We start from the raw sequence: 22,777 nt of genomic DNA on the forward strand, positions 1-22,777 counted from the left end.
TCTTTTTAACACCTCGTCCACAGGCTCAGCCAGATGGGAGATGTTTGGCAGCTGGAGGACCCAGATGCCAAATTCTGGAATACAGCTTCCCTGCATTGGCACATGGGCTCATGGCTGGCTTCTTGGCTTGCACCTCTGCTAACTTCTTGGCTACTGTCTAGCTGGCAGCTGTGGCACTGCCTCTGGGGCTGTGTTCAGGTCAAGCTGCTTTGGAGTTGGATGGCTTTCCTGATCTGAATTGCTCTGCTGGACACCATTTTCACCTCAGTTTGCTTTGACTCTCCACTGTTCAAAGACGAACATTTGCAGTGTTCTGTTGTATTGCTGACATTTGTAAGACTAACTCAAAGTAGTCCTTCTCATTTGTCATGAGTTCAAAGAGAAAATAAGCATTGCAGTGCAAAGTACACTGCTTTACTTGTTAGCATTCCCATTAGTTAGTAAGATTGTTTAGGCCCAAGTCTCTACTTGCAATTCATCTCCAGAACCAAATTGTTAACTGAAGAGCACAGGCTTTAAAGGATGTATTTCTTGTGTCTAAACTTTGATTTCTTTCAGCCAAAAGTGAATCTAGCATCTGTCAAACAGAAAAAAAACCCCACACATTTGCAGAGGTAGTCTGGATCATTTTTAAAGGAAGGATAAAGAATAATGATGATGATGATAATAAATAGGAAGTTACTGGTAATAATTAAGTGCACTGCCAGCAGAAAATGCTTGATCTTCTCTTTGCTGGATTTGGAATGTCCTCATTTCACATTTTAGTTTTACTTCAGGTTTTTTATTGGGCTTTATTTCTTAGTTTGTTGTTGTTTTGTTTTTTGGGTTTGTTTTTTTTTTTCCAAAAATGAGGTAATGAAAAATTAATGCATCTAGGATAGGCAAAGCATTTGAAGCAATTCCCTAATCTACATATTTTCCTTCATGCAGCTCAGTGCATAAACATTACTTTCAATGGGAAAAACTGCAAAATCAAGAGGTCACTTATACTCTGTATACTTACAGTAAAATTTAGATTAGTCATACCTATTATGAAATTTTCATTCCCTCTCTCAACTAGAGTGGGACTATGTTGTGCTACACTAGAGGCACTGATACCTCTGTTACACTCTCAGAAAACTTTTTTAATGCTTGAGTGAGTAGCACTTGTGCTTCATTGTGCAATGAAACTTCTACCTGTATATTAAGGTTAAGCTTTGCATGTTGAGCTGACTTCTGAGGAAAAGCACTTGAATTCCTCATTATAGTCACTAGAGGGAATTCAATGTCCCAGGAACAACCAAAAAGGAGCCCTTACCCATCTAGTTTAGGTGTATACTTTAGTGGCCTAGGGAATGTACGTGCTTCTCTGGAAACACAGCCCAGTTACATCAGATCAATCATTTTGGACTGTATAGAGAACCACTAGGAAATAAAAGCATCATTTTCCCTCAGAGGTACACTCTGTAGCCTTTTCTGGATTATAATGGAGGAGAGATGAGTCTTTTGTCAAGCAAACTGGCAGCAGCAACAGCAATTTTGCCACTTTTGCAGATGAGCTTCATTAATTAGCTCATCAGCAGACTGGGAGACCTGAGGTGTAGGTTCTGAGCACAAGCTGGCCTCATTGTGATCCTTGGTGCAGGCCTAATCAGATAAGATACGAGGGGAGCAGTGGAGTGTCATCTCCCTTCTTGCTGAATATGGGCAGCTGTATAAACAGGAACACAGAAGTTATGGGATGGGGAAGGAGAGTGGGAAGAAGAATCTGTATCCTTGTCTGAGCATGGACAGGACTGGGACTGTAGGCTCCCTTCCCTGAAGCAACATCGGGCCAGAAACAGCTATGGATACTGAAACAGACCTTTCACTGTTCCTCTCTAGATGCTTAGTGTCCTGATTTCCAGTATGGAGCCAGGATCCCCCTTTTCTGCCCAACCTTTTAGCCTTGTGGATCTTGCATTCCTGATTACAGAGTAGCCTCACTTCCATGGACACTTGGGCAGAAGGTCCTGCATCTGTATAGCCAGATTATTGCTGGGGTGGTGCTCCTTCTCTGGGTGAATTACCTGACTGCAGGGCTACAGTACAGCACCTTGCCAGTGCCACCACCATCAGCACTCTGCCTGCCTTTTGGGGCTTCTTCACACGGCACAGGCAAAGTTCAGGACAGGGCTCTGCCTGTAGGTGGAAAATGGGCAGCTGCCAGAATGAGTCTGTGTGGACACGTGCCTAGTGGTTGGTACCCAGAGAAGCTCCATCCTAATAGTGAAGGACCTCATGGGTTTGGGGGAGGCTGTGTAGGACTCTTCATGGGACAGTGGGTGGGATGGGGTCATGGACCTAGGCAGGCTTTTTGGTGTCTGCCTCCCAAATCAGGGTTTCAGCATGCCCATTCTCACACTTCACCACTTTCCAAACTGGATTTTCTTCTTTGAAATTAGCAAGCTTTCAGTGCTTTTTAATGTAGTAGAATTAAAGGTATTATTCCATTACCTAGACTGTTTCTTTTGCCTGTTTACCTCTTTCTGCCCTTTTTTCATCTCAGCCACAACTTTTGCCCCATCAAAGTGATTCTTGCCACTTTCTGTGTCCTACAGGCTTTGGAAATCATAATCATATATAAGGTTGAGCTTATTCTCTTTTTCCTTTTTTTAAGTGCCTAGGATTATTGTCCCTTTTGCATTCTAGTCAAGCAGAGAAACAATGTATGCTGTTAAAAAGGGAAAGCAAGCAACCACAAAGATGTTTTTCCATTCTCTTACACCTCCAGTACATTCTGTAACCCAGTTACTGTAATTGTTTTTAAACTTTTTTTAAACATGCATGCTGTCAAGAGATTGCAGTAAAACAAGGGTTTCTCATAAGGCCAGTGAGACTGTAAGGGATAAAAAAAGATGACAGAGCAAACAGAAAATCCCATGTTTTGTTTATCAATTTATTTTTTTTTTGCCTAATGGCAGATTCTTGGAGGAAGGATCTGTTTGCTTCAGTGGAAGACTAGCTTAGGGTTTACTGATTCCCAAGGCAAAAAGAAGGCATAGTTTCCAATTTGCAAGCTATTCAGTGTGTGTGATGAACTGAAGTCATTTGTGGATTTGTATGTTGCGTTTTGACGTGATTAAATGTTTTAAGTCTATTGATTTCATGCTGGGGATTAATGATGCTGAATGAAAGAGCATCAAAGAATAAAACGTGTTTACATGCTCGATTAAAATACCTTAAAAAAGCGCCAGAGTACCTATTGTTGGATCAGAATGCGATAAGAGAAGCAGAGGACCAATCACACGGCCTGCATCGACAGGAAAATGCATTAACTTCCTTAGGCATAGAAAGAAGAAAAGCAAAGATTTGATAAGGATTGACTGTACCTTTCTGAATGCTCACCGCTTGTGTTTGACTTGGTGTTTTTAGAAGAGGGGATTAAAGAGGTTTCATTATCAGTTACCACAGATCTGTTTTAGTGAATCAATCAAAGCATGATGCTTAGCTGCTTGGGATTAATGAGACGAGCTTTTAACTGGAGAACTTGTTGGGAACAGCAATGTTAATAAAGGACAAGACCTAATGATACTCAGTGCAATTGTGGACATGAGATACAGTAAAGATGGTGTTTGCTGCTTTGAATTTGTGTAATACTTTTAGATCTGTTTGCCTTAGCATATTAGCTCAAAAGCATACCATTATCTTAAAATGTTCATAGTGCTAATTGGCTTGTATCTCCTCTCTGCAAGTGTTCCTAATGGCTCTCTAGATTCATGGGTTGTATCTGGAATTGCAGGTAGGTGTCACATTCTGTTTATCAAGATAATAGGAGATAGAGATGAAAAAGACCTGTTTGCTTGTTAAATCCACCCTGTTGCAAACACAATATAGGGTTTTCCAATAGTATTAAACTGTTAGCAGCCCTTATGTCAGCCAGAATGCCAGGCAGAGAATTTATTTGTGGTGTATCTGGGGAGAAGGATGCCTTAATGATCAGGTTAGCTTGTGAAATACTTGATGCACGTGAAATACTCCCTACTGAGCCAGGGAGAAGTTTAAATGTGCAATTTAATGCAGCTGAGTAAATGTCTGACAAGACCAACTCAAGCACCCATTTGCTCTTTCTCTCCTGATGCTCTGATCTGGATTAGCATATGTAAGATAAATTCAGCATCAGTCCATACACCCTACAATTCATTTGTCTCACAACAGGGTTGAATTATTATCCTGGGTTTGAGGCAGGAGAGGGGGGGTTGACAGCATGCAGTTTTTTTTTTTTTTCTCCCATTCCTATTGCTTAGTACAAGACCTGAAGCCCTTGGTTACAGAACAAAGTGTCTGAGCAGTAACCAAGCTTGTGCAAACCCAAGAGAAGAGTAATGACTGTTCCTCGCAAGCTTCCTGCCTCAGTGCAGGTGCAGGAATCAGGAGGGCCTGAATAATTCATAAGGTGCAAATTAGCCCCAGCTTGCTCCCACTGCTCAAATTTTGCTCTGCTTACCTACCTAGTTGCTGGAAAGAAAAGAATAAAGAATGCTTGGGAAACCAGGGAGAGAAAGGCAAAGAGTGTTACAGTTTAAAGGCCAGAGTCACAGAGACTGCTGAATGCTGGGTGTGTTTAAAGGCTCGGTGCTTGTTGAGGAATTGGACTCTACATTGATTATTCATAGAGTGTTTTCTCAGGAAGAAGGGAGCTCTAGGGACCCATTCCATTGCTCTTGGAGAGGAAATAAACTTCCTTTTAAGAATTAGGTTTTTCCTGCTTTTATTGTTATGGTTTCTAAAAACTATTGGGTTAAAAAAAATGTTTAAAGTTCATTTTAAAGCCTGCTAAGGTATTGGAGAGAGTAAATATATATGGTGTCACTCAAGGGTTCAGAGAAATTTGATGAGAGATCTAGGATGTTAGAATGGTTACTGCTTTGAGTAAATATGGATTTCAAGGGCTCATATGAAACTACTTAGATATGGAAATGCAGTGTGCAATTAGCTTGTATTTTTATCATTTTAAAGGCAGCATTGCTCTGTTTTAAATAGTTAGTGATGGTTACCTTTTCTGTTGGATTACTTATCTGCTTTTTCTGCCCAGAAGATCAAAATGAGAGGCGAGTAATGTTTAATCTTCCTACTACACAGCATTGCATCTCACCCAAACATCAAGTAAAAGGTTTTGCTGAGCACTGATGTGGAAGAAGGGAATTCCTTACACAGCTCTTGGAACAGCTTGTGTGTCACCGTGCAGTACAGAGAGGAGCTGGCCTGAAAAAGGCAGGTTGTTTGTGCTGTGTACCTGAATATCCCTTTGACATCTCTCATTTGGGAGATGGAAACATCTGACAACTCCAGCAGGAGCAGGAACAAGGTAGCTAGTTTTCCCTGTTGGCAGGTGTTCAGATGGAGAAAAACTCTCCTAATGTTTTTGCTGTGCTGAATATGAAAAGAGAACTACAGCAGAAAAAAAGCTTCCTTTCAGTGGTTTTGGAGGTTTTCTGGTTTTTTATTTGTTTTGGGGGTTTTTTTTTCCAACATTTACCCCTTTATCTATCCCCTCTACCCCACCCCCCTCTTGTCTCTCACGTGCAGCAGCTAGATCACGTTGCCATCATCTGTTTTTGTATTTCCCTCATTTGGGTTGCTGGAATAGGAGCTGGCTTTCATTTCTAGCTGATTCTGTCATTTCCGCTAGGCCCCAGCTTGGGAAGGTGCCAAGACCAACAGGTGATCCTTGTAGCTGCAGAGCAGCAGGAAGAAGGCTGTGCATGGAGGAGACAGTGCACCAGAGGGGCTGCCTGGCTCTGCTCCATCTTGCTGTATAATTAATGCCCCCCTCCCCAGCCCCTCATACTGAGCAGAAAATCTGTGCAGAACAGATCAGCTGTAGGGAAAATGGTAATAAAGAGTCCTGGAAGAATATAGGCTGTGTAAGTGCAGAGATGTGCTCCCTCTTGGGGAGAAACTGTGGCTGGTCCTTTGTAAGGAACGGGGACAAAATTGTATTAGCTTCTGTAAAGTAACATGCACTCCATCGACCAGTGCAAGAAAGTAAGCATTTCAGTAAATTTCAGTGTTATGCTCACAGGAATTCTTATATGTACAGGAACTAGTTTAGAATGAGGTGATCATTTAGTTAAGCTTTTCTCTACAAGGAGTAGCTTGCAAAGTCACATGGAAATTACTTGGGCACAGAGAGTTAACTCTGGTTGGGAAGGACCTACTTCAAGCTGTAGGGCTTGGGGGCACCTGGAGCAGGAGCCATACAAGCTCTGCATTCTCTGGGCAGCACTGATGGGAGGCATGACTGTGCAGGATTTCACAAGGATGATTTTTGGAACATGTGAAAAAATTCCAGGAACCCTCAGGATTGCCTCAAAGAGCTATTTTTTTCAGAAGAAACTCCTAAAGAACTTTTTTTTCCTATGAAAACAAAGTTATATTTAGTAGGTGTCAGTGGCTTATCAAAATCAGTTTTAAATCATACCTCCAAGGCTTAGGTAACCCCTTGGCATATACCATGATGTGAAATAATGTATCCCTGAAAACTGTAACTGCATGTTTGTATTTGTGAGGCAGCCTGATGTTTTGAGATAGATACATGTTAGCTTTAATCCTTTGAAAAATAGATGGTATCTCAAATTCTTTCTGCTCAGTACATATGGAAGCCAAGTTGTTTCTTTCACCTGTGGACTCACTGCTAGTAGTTTGAAAGCTGAAAGTTTCATGTAGACAAGGTTTAAGTTTTCTGTGTGCACTTCTGTAGGGAGCTGGGCTCTCTCAGTGCACCACAGCACATTCCCAGAGCAAGGGGAAGCTTTGGAGAGCAGGGAACTGTGAAGCCTGGATCGGTTCCACCGGTGAAACCGAAGTGCTGCAGCAGATCTGCACAGCAAATGCATCACCTTGACTGGCTGTTCCTGCTGTACACAAACCAGAAACACAAACAGCAGTGAGATCAAACTGTTATGAAACATCAACATATTTAGTAATGCTTCTAGCAGCTATCTGTCTGCAATCCTTTTGACTAAGCCAGCAGTGGTTTTTCTTTGTGTTGTTCTGCAGTTTGTCAGCCATCTGATGGGGGAGGAAGTGGGAGATACATTGCATCTCAGGGATGTGTTGTGTGTGTGTGTGTGTGTGTGCAAGCCTAAGGGTGCTGCAGGACCTGAACTGGCAGCAGATTGTTCATGAATACACACTTCCCTTGGACATGTCTCCCCATGCTAAAGGGTGCACCATTGCAATCGTGCAATGGACACTGGCATCTCAATTTTTTTCCCCCTTGTGTCCCTTCCTTTCTCCACGCTGGTTTGCTGCTTTTGCCCCATACCAAAACTTCTGGTATAAGAGGCTGTTAGCAAGGAGTGAGGTGTTTCTGTCAGCATTTTGTGAATTTTTCTCTTCTCTCCTCTGTGTCTTGGGAGACCATTGTAATCCATGCATTTGCAGTGGGTCCTGGGCAAACCTGAATAGTCCCTCTGGCAGCCTCCATTGTGACTTGCTTCCCCTTGGGTTGTAGGACTAGGGGGTGTGATTTCTTTCTAAGATACTCACCCATGCCTCTAGTGACCTCTAAAAAGCCCCACGTGCATGGTAGGATGTCATGGAACCAGAAGCTTTTATCTGTAGGGTGCTGAGGGATCCTGGTGACTGTTCCATCAGGAAGCAGCAGTACCAATTGGAGAGGCTGGAGAGTGAGCAGAGCAGGGATACTTCCCACCTGCATTTGGCTACAGTACAGCCTGGTCTGGGCAAAAGCCCTCCAAAGAGTACTGCAGGCAGGAGAAAAGCATCTTTGGGCAGCCTCTGAAAAGTCAAGTTTTCCAGTGCCTTTGGCAGGCAGCCTGAAGCAGATCCGTTCCTTATGCCAGCCCCATGGAGCGCTACCCCTTGTGGTTCTCCCTCCTGCTGCAGTACATACCTTACTATTATTAATATTCTGGAGGCGCCAGCAGCATGCTTTGTTCTGGATGGAATGTGGTTGCCCAGAGTGCAGGGAACTGTGTGGCCATTGTTTTAGTATGGGTAGATGGATCTGATAATGAGCACTGTAGTTTTTCCTGGTCAGTTTTTTTAATTCACCTTCCTTCTATTCTGCCTGCTCCCTGGGCTGACCCCAGTGTGCTCAGCACGTGAAGGATGCTGTGATCCCTCTGGCAGGAGAGAGGGAAGAGCTCTTGGGACACCAAGGTGCACAGCAGGGGCAGGCTCACACAGCACCATAGCACTTCAGTGGCAATAGACTACACATTCAGCTGCACTTAGTGGTGTGCAGAGCCTCTCAGTGTGGGATGTTGGTGCACTATGCAGTGTGTAGGGCAAAGAGCTGCTCCTGTGCATTTTTGTGCCTACTACAGCTTGGCACAAAGTCACGGGCTCTATTGTGCCATCACCATAAAACCAGTGAAAGTTTCAAAATCCATGGCTGCTGCTGCTGAATCCTTAATAGGCATATTTACTTTGGAACTGCAAAACTTTTAAATGTATCTGCTTTCAGCTTGTAACACCTTCAAAGACAAAAAGATTAAGATTAGCATGCAAGCTAACAACACTTCCAGAAAAAAATCAGTGGATTTGGAAAGCACAGTAACAAAATGTCCTGTCACAGGGATTCCTGTGAACTCAGTGTGGAATAAGAAGAGGCAGCATGCACTGAACCTCATGTCCCCCAGATTAGTAACTGCTTAATGTTATTCCTGTAACCTGTATACTTCCTCCTGTTATACCACCTCCTCCTGTTTTTCCGCCCTGTGTAGTTCTACTGTTTCAGCGAGTATTAGCCCTTTGTAGCACATAGTTTTCTTTCTAACTACTTTGTGAAGTACCTAATGCTCTTTTGGGTGCCACATAAGTGATAATAATAATAATAATTATTATTATTATTATTATAATTTTCCAGGTGTACTATACCAAGTTGTGTTGTTTGTTGCACAGACACAAAGTAGGGAGGGACTGCTGAATGCTGATAACTCAGCTGTAAGGTAAGCCTCTAACACAGGAAGGGATATGCTCTGGTTTATTTATGAGTACACTCAGAAGCAGTGTCTGCCTTCCAGTATATCCCTGCTTTTTAGGATGGCACATTTTACTTGGATGCAGTATTGCCAGAGGTCAGTAATAATCAGGGCTAAATTGCTTACGATGCAAAGGTAGTGAAACATTCTCATTACACTCCAGTCCTCATTTTCATTGTTAATTCAATGTTGTTCAACTTTTCACTGGTTTCTCCCTTACAAATGTGGCAGTGAGACAGCCAGGCTGAGCCATCTGCTGCTGGTGCTTGGGAGGTGCAAAGAGACACCACAAAGAAAATTGATTGACTGCAGCTGACTGTATTAGGGAGAGACCTTATTTGAACCGGCAGTAACTGGAGGGAAGTGTGAACTGGCTTTAATTCTCGAGCAGACCTCTGAATATTAAGGATGTACACAGCAGTTGGAAGGATACATTCAGAGTCCAGTCATGTTCGAGATCACATCCCCTTGGCTTTCTCATTGTTGCTGTGGTTGTTCACAGCTGAGGGGAATTCTCTAGCTTTTGGATTTAATGTTAAATATGTAATTGGGTGGAAAATTAATGTAAACTTAAAATAATTTGGTTTCTCAGTCATTATACTCCTTAGTGGTAAATTATTAAGCTTTGTGTCTCTGGTATCTCCCAAAAGCCCTGCCATTACCGATCGTCTGACTGTCTTTATTAGCTTATATTTTTTCTCTAAAAGCAAGGCCTCATGTACAGTGTAATTATCCAGCAGTGCTGATTAATGGCATAATTCCCTTTTTCTGTAAAACTGCTGTGTAAATTATTTTCATTTCATAAAAATTACTTGTCAAGCAATTTTGTGGAGGGGTTTTTGATTTCTTTTTTTTTAGGTTTTTATCCACCCTCTCTATCACTGTGTCATGGTAATATCATTAAACACTGTTGTGTCTGAGCCTGGTATGAGCACTAAACACTACAATGATTTCAATGGAGAAAATTAAAGTAGTTTTCATGCTATTGTTACTTCTACCACCAGACCTGGTGAAGGAAAGTAGCTAAGATACCCTGTTCTGAGAACAGGAGTGTTTTTGGAGGTACTTGTCCCAAAAGTGAGATCAAGGAAGGAGACTTGCTCTTTTGAGCTAGCTGTTGAAATCTCTGCCACTTGTCAACCTTTCAGATTTCCTCTTGCCACTTAAAGTATGTTTTCAGGAACCTCAGCAGCCTACATAGCCTACATGGGTTTTTTTTTTTTTGGTTTTTTTTTTGGGTTTTTTTTTTGCTGCTGTCCCTTCCCCTTTTGCCTTGGCAGTGGTTCCTTACCCTTCCTCTCGCCTATCTCAGTGAGACTGAGAAGCCCACTCGCCACTTCCCCATGCCCTTAGATATTTCACTTTCCCATGCCCTTAGATATTTCTTCATACTCCCTACACCTGTTTCCTGGGCTAGATGATACTGAGAAGATTGCTGGCCTGTCCTTCTTGGCCTGTGAAATGTGCTTGAATAAGAAGTGCTGCAATGCTCATCAGCTTGTCATCTGGTTGGACATGAACAAAACAATGGACAGTGTACAGTGAACAGCCCTGCCTTGCATAAAATGACAACCTGGTATTGCAAGTTGAACCTTCTCCTTTCTGATGAGCATGTTTCCTTTGGTCTGCTGTTTTTAAAGCTGTCATTTTAAAGCTGTCATGTATTTTGTAAGCACCTAAGTAGTGTGAAGGTCCTCCTAGTCCTGTTGGCATAAGAGCTAGCAAATCTACTCCTCTGATATGGGAGTCCTTCACTAAAGCTGGCATGTAAAAGGTGGTTTCAAAAGGGCAAGTTTCACTAGTGTGTGTGTAGAAACAACTGACCAAAGTCTAAAATCCTTCCCACTGATGTCCAAGTGAACCCAGTAACCTGGTTAGTATTTACTAAAAGAGCAGAGAAACAAGGTTGTGATAGAGTGATTATTCCTCTGGAACACCTGAGTCCCCTTTCTCTCTCCATCTTCTACCTTACAGCATTAAAAAAATAGTAGTTTCTGCCTCTCAGCTTCTGAGGTTATTACTTGACCCTTATGTTTAATATCCATATATGGCCCTGCCCTTTGTGAACTTGTCTAATCCTCATTTGAGCTCATCTATATTCTTGGCCCCTACTGTATACAGTGGCAGTGTGTGCTATGTGAAAGAAATGAAGAAGTTCAATTTAAGTCCCCAGTTCTTTGAAAAAAATAGTGAATAACCACTTCCTATCATTACATTCTTGGCTGTGCAGAGCTCTACTATCTCCCCTCAGTTATCTCACAAGTTTGGCATTCACAGGGTAACATGGCTGTGGGCCAGCTGTCAAAGAGGTGACTGAAATCATTTTCCTGGGGAGCCTTTTCCACTCTGCACTCTCTTCTTGAGACCAAATTAATCCTAGATCTGCCATCGTCTGAATCTAGTACTAAGACTAGGATAAATTAAAGAAACATGCTTACCATGGACTGCTCTGTCACTCATAACATTGGGAACATCACTTCTTCTGGCTCAACTAGTTACAAAACATAAAACTGCTGAAATACCAGTCATTTAGCTGCTCTCACCATTTACTTCTGAAGAGATGGTGGTTTGTTCAGTTATTGTTTTTAGGTATAGCAAAATTATGCTCATTGCTTGTTCAGCTGCTTGACCTCTTGGCATATCCCTGTAGAGCTCCTCATTTCTGCAGTGCCAGGAAGAACTAGGATTACTGTGCCTATTTGTGTAATTATTTCCGAATATCTCTTTAGCTTGTATTTCTGGAACTAATTTGTTGTCTTTTTGCATTATTTTATTTCTTTTGGTTTTTGTTTTTTAATCTCATGCACCTGTGCTTTTATACATACTTTCACTAATGCTATTTGCTGCTGTGAACTACAGAAGTTAGCAGATGGAGTTGGATGAATCTTTTACGATTTAAAAAAAGTTTATTTAGTGTGTTTAAAAAATGATAATGTGTATTTTGCGTTACATATTTTCCTGAGTTATAGACTTGCATCACTTGTGTTAAAAATGATCCTGATACATTTTTTCCCTGGCTCTTCCAGTCTCAGTGACCTTAACAACCAGTATTCTTGTTGACAAATGGCTTGGCAAATAAAGGCTGAAATAGTAAATGGACTGTCCTCTCTGATGTGTTTCATAACTGCTTTCCATCAGGCATTTGCAATACTGATTTGAAATGTTTAATTATACTCAAAGTCATTAGAAACTTACTACATATGTGTGACTTGGAAGTGAAAGAAGTAATCTCTTCAATAAACTTCTAACCCCTTCCCCCAATTCCACAATAACATTGTGATTGATAATATTTTCTAGTTATTAATTTTGTTTTAGGGATCATTGTCTTTAAATCTCCTTAGGCCTTCAGCTTAGGGTGGCTGTTGAGGGTAGATGTTCGCAGGACATTGGGGAACATTGTTCAGAGCACCATAAACCTGCTGTGTTTCAGTACACCTCCATACTGCAGAAGGGATTTGCATCAGGATGTGTACTAAACAGTAGCTCTACTTTAGCAGTCCTTTCCTTATAACTGGAGGAGGAAAAAAAAAAAGGCAGAAATCTGTTGCTTTGCAGTAAGGCTCTGCTTAATTGTAACAGAGGTAGGGCTGTAAACCATGCTAAGTCATAAAGGTCACAGCTTCTGTGAGAAGTTTCTCTATTAATAGTCTATAAGTATTTTGTTTCTGCCAAGCTAGTGCTTAGAACCAAATTAGTCCCTCATTACAAGTCTGATACATTAAAGTCAAGAGTGTATCAGCATGCCATGTGTTGCCTCCAGACACCTTCCACTGTGCCTCACTCAGACTGTATTTTCATAAATGCACACATATGTAAATATAAGTAGGCAAATGACTTAGCAATTTGTTGAGCAATCAAACAGCTTCTAAACCAAATAAGTCTCCTTTTTTTTCCATTCAGTTTTTTCTGTTCTTAACAATATTTTGCAAATCCCCACCTTTTTTTATCAGCTGTGTGAAAATAGTTGCCATGATTTCCCAGTGTCACCTGTTGCCTTCAGCATAGCAGCTAAAGATACTGCCATGAATAGATAAATAAATATTAGGTGCTTCTCTTGGTATGACTGCTTTGATGAGAAGAGTTCATTCTGCATTTACTGGAGAGAGGTGGACTTTTGAAAACATTTATGTCTAAGACAAATGTGGTGAATTATCCCAAGGATTGTCAGTTTCTCCCTGGGTCTGTTTTTCCTTTGGCCATCAAAGGAGTCTGAGCAAACTACTAAACTAAGTTGAAACAGAAAAAAAGAATGAGTTTTGAAGAGAACATAACAAATGGAGATGTAAAGATATCATCCTGGAGAAAAAAACCTCCCTCTTTGAAAATTATTATGTGAGTTCTAATCCTAAACTGAGCACCCAGTGAAGGCTAGAAAAACGGCGTTTGAAGGATGAATTATCTTGAATCAAACATGCCTTTACATTCAGGAAGTATATGGGATTGTGACTAAGGATTTCTTATCTGCCAGATGCCACCCTGGTTAGCACAGATTTCTCATTTTTAAGGATGCCCTAATCACCCATATTTTCCATTCCATTCTATATTTCTATTGTAAAAAAGAATACAAAGAAAGAAAGAAGATAGAAGAAAAAAATTGGGCAGTTAATTATTCTGTATGTCATTGCTTTCTCTGAAAAATGGTAGTAACATTGTCCATCAGCCTCACTTGGGTATTGAGAAAATAAATTCATAAATCTGAACTCTGTTCAACAGATTTTATGTTGATTCTCATAGTAAAACCAATGAATTATAGATAAACCTGATAATAATTGAGAGTAAAGGGAAGATGCAGGTTTACTGCTTTGTTTGCTCTCTTTTTGCTCTTTCTGGTAGCACGAAAATGAATTGTTTATTACTGTAGTCCTAAGGGTGAGACCACTGGTGATTTCTGCTGCTCTCATAAATTGTGTTGGGCCCTTGAGATGCAGTTTTGAAAGTGGCCATGGTTCAGTTGCCATTTCTGAATTGTAATTGTGTTAGACCCAAAAGCAAAGATTTTGATCCTGGTGGTGCAAGTACAGGCATGCAAGCAAGCCTTGCACCTTCAGAGAATGCCTTTCATTTTCGTGGGGTCCCACAATGACACAAGTTTGACCATTTGGATCCAATTGCAGGATTTAAGGTTTAAATCCACCAGTTTCAGGTTTTTTGCCCACACAAACACAGAACTATTTCTGACAGTGTTGGGTAGTAGGGGCTTGCTCCTTAAAAAGCTTTGGGATGGCGTGAGCGTGGTCCTCTAGAAGACAGTCTGTGTCGGAGATGCTTCAGCTGTGATGTGACAAGGAAGTCAAGTTTTGGAATATATGTGAGTGGAAGTCTTCATTTGTTGATTTAACATTTGAGCCCTTTAGCAGTGACATAACTTGGTGATGTTAGTTCCTGTCCCAAAAGCAGCAGGGATAACCTGGTTGCGCAGATGAATGGGCAAATGTAACAGGAAGAGTCCAGTCTCTGTCCCTAGTCGTGGGTATTTGCCACTTGTCTTGTGTGGGTACCCAAGTTCAGCTGAGTTCTGGTGAATCATGCCAGGGAGGGCACTGGCACATGTTAGCTCCCTAACCTGCTTCTCCATACCATTAGAGGTGTCTGTGGCTTGGGGTGGAGAGGGTTAGGGTTAGAGTTTTGAAAATAGCCCAGACATAACATGTTGATGCTCCAGAGCAGCACAATAAGTGCCTTCCATCTGTAACTATTCTAAAAGTCTGTTCCCTGAGTGCTTTCTGATGTCTCTGTGTGTCCCAACCATGGCCATACCATGTATGTGGGAATCCTCAAAATTCTGATAACTGTGAACTTAATTCTGAAATTCTGTGAACTTAAAGTCTAGTAGCTTGGTTTTTACAACACATTTATGGGAAACTGCACAGAGGGCTCTGATCCAGCTGAACTGAGATTGTTTGCCCAAATAAAGTGTCTTGTGTGCTCAAGGGCTCACAGAATCAGCTCTAATTGCAGCAGTTTACGAATGTTAGGGAATTATGCCTACATGAACCTCTGGAAATCTCTGTTTAAGGTATTCATGTGTTTCAGTTTCATTGGAGTTGTGATCATATCAATGGGCATGTGAATAAGGAGCTGGTGGAGTTACAGTATCCGACCTAAACCCATTGTGGGGAAGGCACTAGCAACAGGAAGGAGCAAGGACATACTGGCCAATACTGGTGGCTGAGTGCCAGAGCTAAAGGTAAATATTAGGAAAAGAGGAGAGGCATTCAGACAAGGTGTTTTTCCTTGAGCAGTAGCTTTCTCTGTGTGTTAAGTTTTATGATACATAAAGTGGCCTCGGCTCATCTAGTAGACTGCACCAGCATAGTGTCAGTATACCATGTCCAAAGAGAGAGATTTGTACAATTGTTCAGTGCTTTAAAGCCATATTGTTTAGGTAGACTTTGTTCCCAGTTCAGATTCATTATGACATGGCACCTTTTTGTTCCATTTCTTTGGTGTTTCTTTTCCTTTTTCTTTGTTGTTTGCCCCTTCCTTTCTGAGGGGCTGTTGTTAGCTAAAAAAAGCAGTATTTTCCAATATTTCTCCAGGTGACTGATAGGAAAAGGGGGCGGGGGAAGAAAAATCTTCCTTTCTTTTTTCCCATTTCAGACCTCAATTATCCTGCATGCTTTGAAGAACCTTGACTACAGGAATGGCCTAATTTCTTTAACTGAAAATGCCTTTCAGTCACCTTCCCCAAACTGTGCAGCTTGGAGCATTGAATCTTTATTTTGGGGGAAGAGAAGGAAGTATAGGATGTTTGGAGCGATGAGGAACAAAGACCAGGACACTAGGGAAGGAGGAAACCAAAATGTAAAGGAGGCTGCTGCCATCTAGAGTCAAGACCTGCCGTTGTTTGCCTCTTCAGGAGTAGCATTCAAGTAATATGCATGTGAAAACAATAGTAGAGGAAAACCCCTCAGAGCAATGGAACCGTTTTCTTTGCTTTTCATTTCAGTAGTAATAATAAGAAATTCTAAAAGTAATTTTTATTTTTAGTAAGTGCTTTTTTGTTTACATGTAATCTAATGTATTAATTTCAATTAAAATGTTCTCATCACATGAAAATTGATACTTAACATAGTGCTAAAAGGAGGACAATACACCTACAATAGACATACAATTATTACATGATTGGAGGAGTTGACAAAAAATCTTGGCTAAGCTGGGTACAGATAACTAGGACTGAAAACATTCCCTTCAACATTGTATTCAGTATGATGTAGTTTTCATTCCTATATATAATATCGCTAGGATATGCTGAAACACCTGTTTTACTTTTTCATCTTTTGAAATGTTGAATTTTATAATACAGTATTGAATTCCAAACTTCACCTAATAGCCAAGTTGAGTTGTGGAGGTGTTTTGAGTCTTCTTTAAATTTTCATTTGAAGCCCAAACTGTGTAACATAACAATAGACCTGAAAGTATGTGTGTAGCAGGTAATCAAGGTGGTTAGAAGATGAGCTTCTGTGGTGGCATGAGCTTCTTTCTGGCCAACTAAATATTTGACCTGAATTTTAAACCCTTCTGTAGCTGTATTTCTGTGCATAGTTGCATTGAAAGCAAATTGGATTTAGAAGAGTACACGTAAAGATGCTGTGAGAGTTGTGGTCTCTGTTAGGACTTGTTAACCCAACAAGTGTCTTTTTGCTTGTTCTTGCTTGGTTTGAAAAGTCTGCTCAGTACTTTCCAAGCTGATGGCATTCTTTGCAAGGGCGTGCAGAGTATCCTGGGAGTATGGATGAAAAGGCAGCCTGTGTGTAAAAGGGTGTATACAGAGGGGCTTTCCCCAGTGAGGTGTTGCAGGGCTTTTCTCATCTGCTTTGTGCCCTCCCCCTCAGATTTTTCTTCAGCTCCAGCCTCTCAGTCCTTTGTGTAACACCATATTGAGAAGTTAGCCTGCAAACAGGAGGCAGCTTAATGGGGGAGATGGAGCAGTGCAGGTGCACAAAAAAGATCAGTGTGGAGCTGATTGGAGTAAGGCTGTGGCTTTGGACTCAAAGATCAAAGGGAAGAATTGCTCGTTTAGTTGTTTTACACTTTTCCCTCTCATAATTGCACTTACAATTAATGACCTTAGTCTGCACAACTTGAAGACTTGCACCTCGAACTGGAACAATGACAGACACATTTTGTCCTGTGTTACATTTGTCACATTTGATGCCTTCAGTTGTCTTTGTCTCCTTTGCTGCTCCCTCTGCTCCTCATCATCCAGTTTCACAGCCCCAAGGGAAGATCCATGATGGGTCCTTCTGGGGAGAGAACCTCTCTTGCACAAGGCCAGTCTCTCCTATGAAGGCAGCGCCCTACCAACCTCTGAGCTTGCAGGAGCAAGCAAACACTGTTGATGAGACCAGGTACCTGTGCTCTCCTGCTGTGGGGCAAGCAGGAGCTCCTGTTTTCATGAGGATTGGGAAGCAAGCTGCATCATAGCACAGCCATTGCATGAAGCAGCACATCTCATCCAGTTCCTGAAGTGATGGATCCCATTGCATGTGTGTAGGAGTAGAAGTATGGCATTTCAACCAGACTGTCCTGACTTGAATGTATGAGAATGGCTCATCCCTGGTGTATGGCTTGCAGGGTGGTGGAACTCACCACCAGGGCCTCATTCTCCTTGATGGGTTGTAGATGGGGCCAGGGGAAAGAGGGCAGACATCAGGTAGAGCAGAGCAGAACTGGACTCAGCAGAGCATGTACAGGCTTGAAATACTGGGTCCTAATATTTGGTTCTGTGTGTGCTTTCAGAAAAGATAACTATTACAGGATCACTGTGTCTAATCATCTCTGGTGCATCCTGCTTCCAGAGCCTTGATATAACTGTTAATTAGAAAAAGCATTTTGAGTAAGTTTGCATATTTCCATTCTCTATATATTTCACTTAGCCTGCTTTTTACTTGTGTCATTGAATACTCTTTTAATTTTCAGCTATTTAGACTTTGACCTCTTGGTTTTAGTCAATTAAATGTGTAAACACACTCTGTGCTCAGGGACCACATTTTAGCTAGATATATAGAGGCACTTGTGTCTATACATGGAGCACTCCCTAATTTAAAATCAGAAAGTGCTCTTTGTCCTTTCCTTTGGTGCTGGCAGCATTTCTTTGACCTATGAACAGAAAGGAATATGATTCTATTTTCATGGAAGTTCAGCTTGGGATCAGGAATTTCACATACTTTGATAAATCAGCTCAGCCACTTTCTAAAAGGAGGGCTGTCAAAAATCGCTTTATAGTGTTACCCTTCCTTTTTGTTCTCAGTTCTTTGAATTGTCCTATTTGAGTCTTGAAAATGACTTCACATTCGTTAGTAGTTTTGTCTTTTTCCATTTTCCCCCAGCATGCTCTTGTCTTGTTATGGCAGCATAGACATAGCTATTAAGAAGAAGTTAAATTCACAAAGTACATAAAGTCTTTTTTCTTTCATGTCCTTTGAACTACTTGATCTCTGTATTTAATTCTGAAGCCTAAAATGAAACTCTGGCACTGTATCTTTTTCTACCTTGCTCAATTCTCCACAGTTTTGAAAGGAGAATTAGACATATGACACATTACTCATACTATTTTTCTTTGTAGTTGCTGCAATTAAAAAGACTCGCCAAAAACTTTTTGAGGGTTGTGGGGGGATTAAAATTCTCTGCTTGCTGGCCTAACATGATTACTGCCTTCTCATCTCCTTTTCCTGCTTCTGGTTTAATAAATTTCTAAACTAACACAAGATTTCTGTTTACTTTCTTACTTGGGCATAGACACCTCAGAATTTATGAGGACCTTAGTTTAAAAAAAGAGGTAAATTAGTTTGTTTGTATTCTCTGGCAGATTGAACATTTATTCATTAATAAATTCGTTGCATTCTTTGAAGTAAGAGCTTACAAAGAAAAAAAATGGAGGAGAGGAATGCATCACAGCAGTTATTTACTGGGATTTTAGGTTTCTGCATGCTTGCTTCACTGTTTATGCTGGCCACCCATCCTCATTTACAATGGCTTTTCCTACATGGCATCCACACAACACAATATCATTAGATTACACATACAGCATGTGGGTCCTGTCCTGCATTTGGTGGTTATGTGGCGTTATTTCAGGGAAGGGTGCTGCATTCAGTACATGTACAAATCTGAATAAAACCTGAGAGAAGCAGCAAACTGCTTAGATTGCTAGAGGGTATAGCTAAGAGGGCAGAATAAAAGAGTTAAATACATTTGGCTTGACTGAACAGCAGTTCAGGGCAGTGCAACCTCATGTCTTGGAAATGGAGAGAAGATGGAACAAGAAATAATCAATTAAGACTGTACAGCATGCATTAGATGAAAGCAGTGACAGCAGATTAATTTAGTCAGTTTAGCCCTCAATTTAAAAACTGTCAGCACCTTACTTTTGCATCACAACATATGGTGAGGGAAAAAAAAAACCCCTTTAGTTTATTTAAGAGAAAAAAAGAATGTAAGGACCTTTTGTGAGTGATCTTTATAAGTGGGAAAGAAGAAATTATGACAGTGAGCTCTCAATTTGTTGGGTGCTAAATTTGAGGGAATCTCCTAGTCCTGTTGTAAAGAGTAACATATGTGGCTGCTGCTCCTTGAATGGTTTATATTTCATCCCCCTTTCTTCTGTCAAGATGTCCTGTAGGACCTTTGTTATTACAGGTGATGTCCCTGTGCAGCTGCCTTCAGGAGAGAGGATGAGGTGTCAGGTGAAGCATATGTGATTCAAAATTCTGCTACCTCACAATGTCTTGTCTGTGCTGGGAAAAAGAGCATGACCCATGCTGTGTGCATGGCTCCCTGTACTCCCATCATGTTAATCCATGTTTCTGTATCAGCTGTCATGCTGATAGTCCTGGCAGTTTTAGTTGTAAACCTAAACCCAGGCAGAGCTGCAAAGGGAGTGGACAGGGAGGGCTGAAATGATGGCTCCATGGCAATCAGTAGGAGGTTGTTAGCCAGTGTGACCAGAATTTTCCCCCAAGATAATGATGTTTTAGTAGAGTTATCTTCTTGTAAGTTGACTCTTCTATGTTTCATAATTTGAGTCATTAGAGATTTTAAAGCTTTAATTATTTTTTTTCTTCTGATATTTAATGAACAGCTCTTCATCAAGATGCCCTATTAGATTTTGGTTAGCTCAAGTAAAAAATAATTTTATTACTGTGTTTCCATTTAAATAGGCACTACTGTCCTTGAAATGTCAAATAAAATATGACGTGTCAATTACTGTATGTCAAACACATGATGTATTTTCAGCCACTGTTGATTTAGATGGGTTTTGATGTGTGCTTGATGTATTCTAATGGTGCTTCTTCAGTTCAGTGAATGTCTTGAAAACAACATTGAATGGCACATAAATCACAGCACCACCTTTTTCAGGGACTTCTGCCAGAGCATGAGGTAGCAGCTTTGAGTTCCTGTGAATATTTGGTCTATAATGGCTCTTTTGTCCCAGAGTTGGGAGCCTGTAGTTTCTGGCAGGTTTGCCAGCAGAGCAGAAGCAGTCTGGCCACACAATTGTTTTATTCAATTATTTTTTAAATCACTACTTTATAAAAAGAAAACCTAACATTTTCTTAAGAGATTTTTTAGAAATCTCATGCCAGTATTTGGCTTGCATTTTGTCTGGTGATGTGTATGTGGTAGAAAAGCATGAAGTAGCACCATAGGCATCATCACCATATAAGTGTCAATAAGGATTTCTCCTAATGATAATCACCTAAAATGTGCACGTACTTGAAGGATGAAACACTCACTTCAATCATTGTAAACAGTAAAGTAATATTTCTGACTTACAGCCCAGTCAGAAATGAGGACAGGTTACTTTCTGATGTTTTCTATACCTACTTCCAGCATTTGCTGGTTGTGTTTAGTGCTAATATTTACTCTTCTGCCTGGAAAACATGTGCATTCACACAGCCGTGTGATTCAGTCCCATCCCAAAAAGATGATACCACTCTGATACTGTGGTGGCAGGAGGAAGAGGGAGAGGAGGTAGGGGTAATATGCCCACAATTGCCCCTACAAAGATCATGCAGAGCAGGATTAAGAATACCCAGGAAAAATCATGTGCAGTGCTCTGGGGCTCCAAGCCATGTTTTCCTCCTTTCCCTGTCTTCACTCTACTAAAATGTAACACATTTCTTTAATGAGAAGCTGTGCATTTAATTTGTCTATACTTTCAAAGGGTATTGTTGAGTAAAGTGGGCATTGAAATAATGTGAGACTTCATAAGAATTGTATTTCAACATGGCTTTTAAATGCAGTGCTTTCAGATGGGCAGGTTTAGACTTCACCCCCTCAGAAATACAAGCTCACCCATGGGACATCTGTGTAAACTACATCTCTGCTCTTTGAACTTGAGAGGCTGAAATAAAAGCAGCCTGTCACAAAACCAGATGAGCACTGGACAATTTTTTGTTCTTGCTCAGTTTTTTGCCACAGAAACAAGACTGTAGGATTTACCATCCTGGTGTGAAGTAGAGAGCAGCGCACTATGCACCACTCGTTTGGCTGATATTCTGTGATTTTACATACCCTCTCCCTGCCTGCTTTTTCCAGAAGACATTTGTCAGGCTTCTAGTATGAAAAGATGCAAAAGGTCCACCTGCCAGGCCATCAGCCACTGAAAAGCTTAAAGATATTATGAAAATGACTATAATTTACTGAACATAAAATATACTGAAATTCAGACAGCTTATTTTTGTAGAAAAGACCCTAACAAGAGCAAGAAATAACTAGCCAAGAAACAAAGCTGTTTAACACTACCTGGAGCAAATACATTGGCAGAAGTGCTACACCTTCATTCTGTGCTTGTTGTGGGGTGTGTGCATGGCAGGAGAGGGACTTTATGGTGCCACAAGATGCTTCTGGGTCACACTTAATTAACATTATTACTATTAAAAAATCAGTTCTATCAGTATTAAACACTACTTACGTATGTGTAACTCATATGGTTGTATTTGAGTGGCCAAGTGTGAGATATAAATGAGAAACGGATTTTGTGGTTGCTGTTACAGCTGATGTGAAACTCAGTACAGACTTCCACTTTCGTACCCAGGCAAAGGGGGAGAAGGTGGCCTTGGAAATGGGAGCTTCCAAAGAGGATTTAGGGATGTAATTAAAGTGAATGTCTTCCCAAAACCATTGTTCCTGAAAAGAATGCTTAGCACATCAAGTTGTGTGTCCAGATTGTGGTCGTGTGTCAAACTCTACTTCAGGCTGTGACAACGGTCCTCCTTGCTCCATCCCTTCTGTGTTGGGTAAAAGTATGGAAAGAGGCAAAGAAATGAGAAGTGGGGTGGAAAGGAAGAGCCCTGCTCTTTCTGCCCCTTGACATGTGTTCCTTCACCTCTATGAAAGAGGAGTCACAAGGTGCCTTGAGCAATCACCCTCACGTCTGAGGCAGTGTCAGCAGGGACACCTGCCCAGAGTGGAGGTGGCTCCATGGGGCCCATGGGGTATGGGGACCCCATTGCAGGGGGACATGTCTGGCTGGTCTTACTGAGGCAGTTGCTTGTGATGGCCATTGTTGTCCCATCTGATCCTGTGCTGAATGCCACGCTGATGTCCCCGTCCATCTGTCTAACACTTCCTCTTATTTACTGCAGTTACAGCGATGCCGTTCTGTTATGCTGGGAGTTTTGGATTTGGATTTGGTTGTTTTTTTCCTGTGCCTCTTCCAAATGAACAATTGTGACAGCAAAATGCTCTGATAATTATCCCTTTTTACTGCATGTGAAGGCTCCAAATGTTTTAGGAAATTATGGGTGTTTTTTGATCTTTAAAGTTCTGGTATGTTCCATCCCATTTAACAAAACAAAGCA

At 41.1% G+C, this 22,777-nt stretch overlaps 1 protein-coding gene across 5 annotated transcripts in view; it reads left to right on the top strand.

Annotated features, from left to right (window-relative positions):
* Positions 1–22,777, top strand: part of KLF12 (KLF transcription factor 12) — a 234,253-nt gene that overhangs the window by 173,279 nt on the left and 38,197 nt on the right. The gene's annotated exons all lie outside the window — the stretch shown is intronic.

Source organism: Agelaius phoeniceus, chromosome 2 (assembly GCF_051311805.1).
Source record: "Agelaius phoeniceus isolate bAgePho1 chromosome 2, bAgePho1.hap1, whole genome shotgun sequence".
In the NCBI taxonomy this organism is placed as follows: Eukaryota; Metazoa; Chordata; class Aves; order Passeriformes; family Icteridae; genus Agelaius; species Agelaius phoeniceus.